Consider the following 10,603-nt stretch of genomic DNA (forward strand, 5'->3'; position numbering starts at 1 on the left):
CGAGCTGATGCGCGAGACATAGTAAAATCTTGTAACAATTGTGTGACATATTTACCATCCTCATCTCATGGAGTAAATCCCAAAGGCCTGTTGCCTAACCATCTTTGGCAAATGGATGTAACACATATTCCTTCTTTTGGACAGCAAAAATATGTCCACTTGAGTGTGGACACCTGCTCGGGGGTTATTAGTGCCACCCCCTTGCGGGGGGAAAATGCTAAAAATGTCATATCCCATTGCCTGCGCAGTTTTGCTTGTTGGGGTGTACCTAAACAATTGAAAACGGATAATGCCCCTGCTTATACTTCTGTCAGTTTTGCTAACTTTTTAGCATGCTATAATATTCAACATGTTACCGGTATTCCTTATAATCCTCAAGGCCAAGGCGTTGTGGAACGCGCTCATCTAACCTTTAAAATCACTCTACAAAAAATACAAAAAGGGGGAATTGGAGAGGAGTATCGTACTCCCACTGACCTTACCAATTTGGTCACTTTTATTTTAAATTTTCTCACGGTTGATAAGCATGGTGTCTCGGCTGCGGAGCGCCATTGGGGCCCTCAGAGGACACAACAGATGATGGTGAAATGGAAAGACATTCTTACAGGGTTGTGGAAAGGCCCTGACCCGGTGCTTAGGTGGCACCGAGGTTCTCTTTGTGTTTTCCCGCAGGATGCCCCTGCCCCAATCTGGGTGCCAGAGCGCCTTACCAGGCTGGTTGCGGTGGAACCTGTGGAGGATGCTGCTATTGATGATGAAGATGCTGCTGACCGTGCTGAGGTCCCCCCAGCGGAGGAGGGGGAAGAGTCTGCTGCAGCTAGACCAAGATCGGATATCTTGGAGGCTGGAGATTCATCACCTTCCGTTTAGAATGTTTTGCCTTTTCTCATTTGTGTCTTTGATGTTAACCCCCGGGGAAGCGGTTCCCTATTGGGCCTATCTGCCTGATCCCCCAGTAGTTCAGCCAGTTACCTGGAATGATCCTTCGCCTAGAGTGTTTACTAATTTAGTTGATTTATTAGGGGGATTAGCAGATAAAGGGATAGGGGCTACTTTCTCTCGAGAATTTACATGGGAAGCTACATCTTCCATGCCTCCTGTTTGTTTTCAATTCTTTACTTATGATTTTCCTCAATATGGTTGTGTTTATACTCGTTGGTTTTATCGTTATCTTGTAACATATGCGGGCACTGATGGATATCGGCCCCCAGCAACTAATGCTCTTCCTTGGCAGCTGTTGGAAGTTTTCCCCTCACCAGCGTCATCAATTAATAATTCTGCTATCGGCATGCGACCGCCAGGACGGGTGCCCTGTTCGGAGATCATCGTCCGGAATCCCGATAACCCATTATGGACTGAATGTTATTTGCCAAAGCCTTTGGTCATTGCTCCAACGGGTATCGATTTTCCTATTACGGACTGGTCAAAAAATAACACACAGAAATCTTATCACTATCAATATATCCCAGGAAGCATTTTAACTACACAACAAGAGATGTTTCACCCGGACTTATGGAAGTTGGTTGCCGCTATGGGACCTATTAATAACGATAAAACTATTTCTGATCCAGGAACTCTTACTTTTCGTGCTTGTGTGCCTAAACCATTTTTATTAGTGATAGGGAGAGGGCAAGTGATTAAGGAAAACAATTTATATCGGCTTAGTTGTAATAATTGTAAACTTTCTAATTGTGTACCTGTTGATTCATATACTCCCCATATGCCTGTCCATGTATTTCTGGTTATGCAGCCTCCGTTTTTTCTGTTGCCTGTAGAAGTGGAAGGACCATGGTATGCAAATTATGGATATCAGTTTGCTTTAGAATTAGAAAATGCTCTGTCTAGAAAACGTAGATTTATTGGAATGTTAGTTGCAGGAATAGGTGCTTTAATTACTTTAATAGCTAGTGCTACTGTATCGTCTTTTGCTTTGGCACAGACAATTCATGCTGCTGATCACGTTAATGCCCTATCACAAAATGTTTCATTAGCTTTGCATATTCAACAAGATGTAGATCAAAAACTGCTTGCACGCCTTGATGGTTTAGAGGAAGCGGTGGAGTACTTAGGTACTCAACTTTCTGCTCTAAAAGCACAAATGTCTTTTATGTGTCATGGTGCCTACCAACATATTTGTGTAACCCCTTTATCAGCCGCTAATGTTTCATGGGATCGTGTGTATAACCATTTACGTGGAATTTGGCATGATACTAATGTTAGCCTGGATCTTTTACAGTTACAGCGAGAAATTACTACTATTGGACATGCACGATTGGATATTTCAAATCCAGCAAAAATGGCAGGTCGCTTCTTAGCCATCTTAAAAGATTCATTACAAGGATTCAATCCGGGAAATATTTTACATTACACATTTTGGATATTGCTAGGTATTCTAGGAATTATTTTTTGCCTTATGCTCCTTGGAGGAGGAGCGTTGGTGATGTGGTTGCAGTTTAAAAAGAAAACTTGTGCCCAGTTAGATGTTCTCCAAGCTAAAAGTAAAAAGAAAAAACAAATTAAGTCCATTACCTAAATTTGCATAAGTCTTGTCGCCCATGACATTAGTAATGTTAAGCACCCTGCATCCTGAGTGACTCTGGTCTTTTCTTTACTGGATATATGCATATATGAACACCTCACTACGGCATGGCCTTGTGGCCGGTGTCTCCCCAATATATGGCTCGAGGCTGGATCGGTAGCCAAAGACGGGTAAGACTGATCCCTCACCATAGCAACCTAAGACAGGGGCTCCTCGATCCGGGGGGGAGTACCCGATGACGGGTAAGCATGTGTGTTGAGGATTGGCAACCTAAGACAGGCACGATCCCTGCCATATATAAAAGAAAAGGGGGAGATGTGGGGAGCCATGCACTTGTGGATGGCAGTCACGTAGGTGACTAGGCCCAGGATAATGGGACTGTGAATGTTTAACCCAAGGAAAATGGGTGCGCTCGTGGACGACGCACGTTCAATGCCTGGAGTCACAAGGAGGGTATATGATTAACCTGTAGTTTTGGGAAGGGCACAAGATCTGTAGAACAATAGAAACCTATGGAGTCACGTAGGTGCTCACGAGCATCTCACATGCTCATGGATAAGGTGACTAGTAGTCCTCCTGATTGGTGTTTAGGTGAATCGCGTGATGTGGTGATTGGGCATTTGTAACTACTGATACTATAATAAGGGGCTTAATTTGAGGAGCGGGGTTCCCGGATCAAGATATGTAGAAGACTGACAATAAAGAAGTTTGCCACTCAACCTCGTCTGCGGGTCGTTCTTGCGGGTCGAGAGCGACATTTGAGGGCTGACAGCCTGCTGGAACAATGAGGAATTCACCCGGGTTTCTGCCTTTCTGCCGGGCCCAGAACGTTCTGGGTAACCCAGGTGACGTGTCATGAGAATACAAGTGTACCTCACACCATACGTATCATCTCCTCAGGGTAGACACCAAAATCCATGTTCGTATATGAAAATCCGAGATGCGTACAGAAATCAAGAGTGATTCTGTCATCTTGAAAGAAAAACACACCGTTGCGCTGCCACATGCCTCGTTTCTCCTCGAGTGACTGCAGGAAGTAGCGATTGCAGTCAGAAATCTCAGAAAAGAAAAATTAGAGTAAGGGCAACACCTGAAGTTTATTCCTGAAAATACTTGGAGAACGACTGTGACCAATAAACCAGGGCTTAGTTCATGAGACTATGTCAATGAGCTTATACCATCCCATGTCCTGGTCAAACCCTCATGTCTGGGAGATGGAGGGACGTCTTCATCTTCCAGAGCTACTATTAGGGAAAAAGGTGGAGACAATACTGACTGAGTCCCTACTTCAGCAGGAGAACCAAAAACACCTTGCCCCTCCATAATCCCAAATGAAAATAAACATCTCGGGGCGCCTGGGTGGGTTAAGCTTCTGCCTTTGGCTGGGATCGAGCCCCACGTCGGGCTCTTTGCTCAGCAGGGAGCCCACTTCCCTCCTTCTCTCTCTGCCTGCCTCTCTGCCTACTTGTGATCTCTGTCTGTCAAATAAATAAAATCTTTAAAAAAAGAAACATCTCATTTTACTAGTGTGCAGCAGTGACTATGCAGGAGAAATTATTATTATATTATTATTATTATTATTGTACTATATTGTTAACCTCTTGAATTCGGACACCTAAAATTTTTAATAAAATATGAAGGCCTTTTTTTTTAAGATTTTATTTATTTGAAAGACAGAGATCACAAGTAGGCAGAGAGGCAGGCAGAGAGAGGGGGAAGCAGGCTCCCCACTGAACAGAGAATCCGATGCGGGGCTTGATCCCAGGACCCTGGGATCATGACCTGGGCTGAAGGCAAGAGGCTTTAGCCCACTGAGCCACCCAGGCGCCCCATGAAGGCTTTTTTTTTTTTTAAAGATTTTACCTATTTATTTGACAGAGAGATCACAAGTAGGCAGAGAGGCAGGCAGAGAGAGAGAGAGAGGAGGAAGCAGGCTCCCCCCTGCATCAGGCTCCAAGCTCCACAGGGAGTCTGCTTCTCCCTCTGACCTTCTCCTCGCTCATGCTCTCTCTCATTGTCTCTTTCTCAAATAAATAAAATCTTTTAAAAAATAAAAATAAAGTAAAATGATAAAGTTTTCAGAAGAAAACACAAAGGTAAATGTTAGTGGTCTTGAATCTAACAACGGCTCCTCAGCCAAACACCCAAGTACAAGCAACTTAAAAAAAATAATAAACAAATAAATGGGACTCAACCAAAATATCCCAGTTTTGTGCTTCCAAGGACCCCATTGACAAAGTCAAAAGACAAGCCACTAAATGGGAGAAAATACTTGCAGGTCATATATAAGGAACATGCATTCAGACTGTGTGAAGAATTCTTACAACTCAAATAAAAAGACAACCAAGTTAAGAAATGAGCAAAGAGGGGCGCCTGGGTGGCTCAGCGGGTTAAGCTGCTGCCTTCGGCTCAGGTCATGAACTCGGAGTCCTGGGATTGAGCCCCGTATCAGGCTCTCTGCTCAGCAGGGAGCCTGCTTCTTCCTCTCTCTCTGCCTGCCTCTGCCTGCTTGTGATCTCTCTCAATAAATCTCTCTCAAATTAATAAATAAAATCTTTAAAAAAAATGTGCAAAGAACTTGAATATACATTTCTCCAATATCCAAATGTATACATTAATATATAAATGTGTATATAAATATATTTTACATTATCATATATTTATATAAACATTTATGTAAATATATTTACATTCTTAAACATGTATTTAAATATAAATAAAATATGAAATATATAATATATATTTAAAGATACATATAAGGTATATATAAAATATATGGGACAATAAGCACGTGAAAATATGCTCAACATCACTAATCATTCGGGAAATGCAAATCAAAACCATGGTGAGATACCACCTCCCACCCATGTGGATGGCTACTATCAAAAAACCCAAAAGCAGGTGTTGGAAGGATGTGAAGAGCTGGAACCTGTAAATTGCTGGTGGGCTTGGAAAATGGCGCAGCCACATTAGAAATGGTTTAGTAGCTCCTCAAAATGCAGAACACAGAATTGCCATATGAGACACCAATATCACTCATGTGTATAGAGCCAAGAAAAAAACTATGCCCACACAAAAACTTGTGCATGAAGGTTTAGGGTTTATTCGTAATAGCAAAAAGGTGAGAACAACCCAGATGTTCATCAGCTGATGAACAGATAAATAAAATGTGATCCATCCAGCCAGTGGAATATTATTCAGCCTTGAAAAGGAATAGAATTTTGGTATGTGCCACAACACAGAGGAGCCTTGAAAACATTCTGCTGATTGAGAGAAGTCAGTCACAGAAGACCACATATTGCATAATTTGATTTATATGGAATTTCCAGAATAGCTAAATCTACAGAGACTGAAAGTAGATTAGCGGTTGCCTAAGACTTGTGGTGATGGCTAAAGTTTTCTTTTGAGGATGATGAAAATGTGTAGGTAGTTCAGTATAGTATAGTTAACTATAGTGAAAGCCATTAAATTGTCCACATTAGATGGTGAGTGGTATGGCCTGTGAATTATATCTCAATTAAGCTGTCATCGAAAAATGCAAAGAACTTCTATATTTATCAAGTAGAAAAAGAATGAACTTGATTAAAAACATCAAAAATGGGGAAAATAAAAACAAACAAAATAAGATGGGAGGAATAAAATCATGACTGTTTATCATTAATTTAAATGTGTACAGACTGACTTTTTCTATTAAAGCGCCTATCAGGGGGTTACAGATTCACGCTGTTCAAGAAACATACTTAAAATGCAAAAGGGATTGAGAATGTATCAGGTGAGGAGATACCATGCAAAAGAGAAAGCCGGAATGGCAAAATTCATCGCAGACAAGTTGGGTCTAAAGTTATAGGTACTAAGATGAAGAGGGACATTTTTAAAGGCAGAGTTTGGAAAGAAGATGTAAAAGGTATAAGCAGGTATACATCTAACAACATAATACCTAAAGACTCTAAAAATGCAATAACAAGGTAAAAATTTAGCTTTTCAAATGGGAGTATCTACTAGAAGGAGGGAAAAACAAGGACACACAGAAAATAGACATCCTGGGGCGCCTGGGTGGCTCAGTGGGTTAAAGCCTCTGCCTTCGGCTCAGGTCATGATCCCAGGGTCCTAGGATCGAGTCCCACATCGGGCTCTCTGCTCCGCGGGGAGCCTGCTTCCTCCTCTCTCTCACTCTCTGCCTGCCTCTCTGCCTACTTGTGATCTCTGTCTGTCAAATAAATAAATAAAATCTTTAAAAAAAAAAAAAGAAAATAGACATCCTTATTTCCCTCGGAAAACATTTCTTTCTTACACCTAAGAAAAGCCATATTTGTAAAGATTAATTGCATACTAGGCAACAAAGGAAACCTTTACAAGCCTTCCAAATTAAAGATTTAAAGAACAGTTCTTTGATCACAATCCAGTAGGATCAGAATTAGATAACCTGGTAACAAAAAATTGAAACTACATACAAGTTAAGAAATACAGTCTTCAGTCAAAGAAGAAATCATAAGACGACTGAAGAAAATCGTGAAAGCAATGGAAAGGAGACTATTTCATACCAAAACTTACAGAAGACACCAGAAGTTATACTCTAAGGAGACTTTAGTGTCAAATGTCTTCAATTTCAAACATTTTTTTGAATAAAGAAACTACTCATTTAAACCCATCAGAAAAGGGCAGCTCAATCAAAAGAAAGGAAGTAATTATAATAAAGATAAATTTTTAAACTAATAAAAAATATGAGGGGCAAATAAATTCAAAGTTGTTTCTATGAAAGACTAATGAAATAATTAAAAAAAAAACTTCACATGCCCTATTAAGGATAAGAGAGGGGGAAGATGGGGTGTGGGAGGAGGTGGGGAGAGGGAAGGGGGGTGGGAAAAGGGGGGTTTCAGGGAGGAGGGGACAGAGAGAGGGAGAGAGTTGCAAAACAGATAAGGATTGGGAACAGATATAAAAGCAAATGCATAATATAAAAGAATCACTAAACTGCAAGGCACTTTATACTAATCAATTTGATAACCTAGAAGAAACGATGATTTCCTAGGAAAACAAAATCATCCAAATGATTCAAGAATGGAAAATTCAGAAGATGAGTTCCAAGATCAGACAGGTTTGCAGGTGGTTAACTGTCATTCTACTGTTAAATGGCAACAGGCAATTAAACAATAATAAGTCAATTCACTTGATGAAGCTGAGCACAATTTTAATACCCAAACCTGAGAGGGAGGAACGGGGAAGCTATTAACAAATCTGGCTTAGGCCAGATTAGTTAACAGAAACTGAACTAATGTTAGCAAATAACAGAAGTCAGGCATCTATCAAAGGACTGTATCCTGAGACCAACTTGGATTCATTCCACGAAAATAAAGGGAGCTCAAGACCAGAAAATCAATAAGATTTACCTCATCACTAAATTAACTGTGAAAAAACTCTTAAGACCATAGCAATAAATGCATTTGATAAAAAATAAAGGCACCTGATAAAAGGTGGGCAGCCATTCTTTATAAAAATGAAGATAAAAACAGAAGGACGTTATGCAGGAGGGATTATTAACTGGGAAGCACTAGATCAAGAGGTAGATAAAATGAGCCCATATTTGTTAAACAGTGACAGAGCCCCATGCGTGCGTGGATAGAGGCGAATGAGCTCATGGATGAGCACCAGGCTGTCAACAGGTATTATAGGGACAAAGGCAGCGGTGAGGAGAGGAGAGTCTTAACAACAGGGAAGAAGGTAAAAGGAGGATTGCAGTTAAAAATTGTGCATGATACAAACACATGCAAATAAGACCGGATATTTTCCCGTATATAGTTTTTTAAAACCCTGCACACATTACTGGAACTACCAACTCTTGCTTTCAGCTCCGCAGCCCTCGCGTGCTTTCCCAGTACCAGGATGCAGGGGTAGATCCTCCGTTGGTGACATCCTATGTCATTGTACTCCTAAAGGGACAGGTGAAACAGCGCAGGGGCTGGAGGTCGGAACTCAGGCATCGCTGCGCCCACCCCAGCTCCCTGCTCGCCCAGCCCCCACTCGAAGCGGCGGGCACTTGGAGCTGTTAAGAAGCAGGGATCTGAGCAGTTCTCTGGTTTCCCCTGGAGTCATCTGCATCCATCATATTTCCCACAGCTCTCCCCGAGTGTTGGTGCTGGCTCCCCCCGAGTGTTCCCTTAACTCCTAGCACACCCTTCTTATGAGAGCACCTAGTACTCCCCGTCACAGTGCTCTGTCTGTCACATGCATCCATTGATCGACTTTGTGCTGGTTGAGGGCTGGAGCCCCCTCCTGTTAACTTCTCAAGTCCGTTTCTAATGCAGCAGCACCTGGCACTTAAGCACTCTGTCAGTACCTGCCAAATGAATGAAATGTACTCAAAACATAGTATGAAGTCTGCGTTTAGAAACTCCTTTTTGGAGCCGTTTGCTATCATTTTCCCAGGCAATTAAAAAAATTTCCAGCCTTGCTGCCAATAACCTGAAGGGGTAAAGGAATGCCGGCGTGCCCCATGGGACATGTCACTCCGGAGGGTCCTTCAGCAGCAGGGACTTTGATAGCGCTCTTCCAAACCCAGCAGGATGGTGGAATGGGTACGTGGCTGAGTGCCTCCCGGGTCTGACCCTGTGTGACGCCACCCGGTGCCTGCAGCTGCCCTCTGGAAGGTGTTGCTTTTGCGGCAGAGCCGGAGGGCACCAAGCGTGTGTCTGTCTCCAAAGTCCTGGGCACCACATCACAATGCCTTCCTGAGAAGCAGAATCAAGGACAGTTGCTGATCTTCATTCCTTCCCACCAAAGGTATCTCATACACCATCTTTGGAAGTTGGAGCCAGGGGGCGCCTGGGTGGCTCAGTCGGTTAAGCGTCTGCCTTCAGCTCAGGTCATGATCCCAGGGTCCTGGGATCGAGTCCCACACATTTGCCTCCCTGCTCAGCGGGGAGCCTGCTTCTCCTTCTCCCTCTGCCATTCCCCCCACTTGTGCTTTCTGGCTCTCTGTGTGTCAAATAAGTGAATAAAATCTTTTTAAAAAGTTTGGGCCATACTCTTTAGCCATTCTACTTTCCCTGGGGTAATTTGCCACCTCCCTGAATTTACCTGCATCTTTCCCAAAATCTACTTATCTTCCAGCCTTCTTGACCATAATGAGTCTATAAATTTTCAACAGACAGTGTGAACTTACACTTGCTAATATTTGCATAACATGCACCTCTTTCGATCTCAAAGAAAAGCTTTGCACCGCAATGGTCTCTAATCTCCAATTAGGTTCTGTTCCGGGATCCCACTGGAATTCTACGCGCCTGTCCCCTAAGATCCCATAAATTGTGGTCCAGTTTCCCAGCCAGCCAAGGAAAGCACATGGGAAATCTTGCTGAAGTATGAGTAGGAGCCAACGAAAGGGAACATATTTATCTGCCTCGAATGCTGGGACCTGAGGAAAGCAAGTTTCATTACAGACAAATCAGGAAGGAGGTGCAGATTGCTTTTTATGTCACTCTGGAGTGGAGGTCTGCCATTGATCATTAAGGCCATTTCCTGCAATGCACTCAGCAAAGTGATACTCACTTCGGAGTGGACAAAACTTAGGAAATGGCCAAGGGGAGCTCTGCTTACACTTTACACTCTCAGCATTTATTTGTAGTAATTTCTTTATAGGGCAGTATAGAGACATGAGACCACATTGAAAAAGCAAAGCTTGTCATCCTGTGGCCTTGGGTCAAGAATAGAGATAGTGCTGCTCATGTCAGTTTCAACCTCCAGTGGCCAAGGGTTTGATCTGATGCTCTTTCAAGTTTTCACCATAGCCTTTCTCAAGCTCAATGGCCAATAATCCCACAGGAGGAGATTTTAGGGCCCTCTCAAACTTCTGTTTTGCTATCTCTCCCCAGCCTGCTTCCTCTGCAAAAGTCACCTCTTAGAGCCTTTGGAATCAGCCACGAATTGCAGTGCTGATTCCTTCCATGACCACATATTGTTTACAGGAAAACTCTTCTTCGTTATGCCTTGCCAGTCAGAGTGAAGGTTTCATCCGCAACCTGGACCAGGTTCGGGAATGTTCTACACATAAATGTGAGCAAATGTCTTCTG

The 10,603-nt window shown here is 42.7% G+C and overlaps 1 protein-coding gene across 2 annotated transcripts in view; it reads left to right on the forward strand.

The window, feature by feature from the left end:
* LOC116584022 (conserved oligomeric Golgi complex subunit 2-like) overlaps positions 1-10,515 on the forward strand; it is a 29,754-nt gene extending 19,239 nt beyond the window's left edge. Inside the window, exon 9 of one of the 2 annotated variants that reach the window (XR_004283019.1) lies at positions 10,498-10,515. The gene's annotated coding sequence lies outside the window, so the exon portion shown is untranslated. Of the gene's footprint in view, positions 1-9,098; positions 9,389-10,497 lie in introns of those variants that run through there. The other variant, XR_004283018.1, reaches the window with a different exon arrangement.
* Positions 10,516-10,603: the final 88 nt, after the last annotated feature.

The sequence above is a fragment of the Mustela erminea genome, unplaced genomic scaffold, assembly GCF_009829155.1.
Source record: "Mustela erminea isolate mMusErm1 unplaced genomic scaffold, mMusErm1.Pri scaffold_51_arrow_ctg1, whole genome shotgun sequence".
Lineage (NCBI taxonomy): Eukaryota > Metazoa > Chordata > Mammalia > Carnivora > Mustelidae > Mustela > Mustela erminea.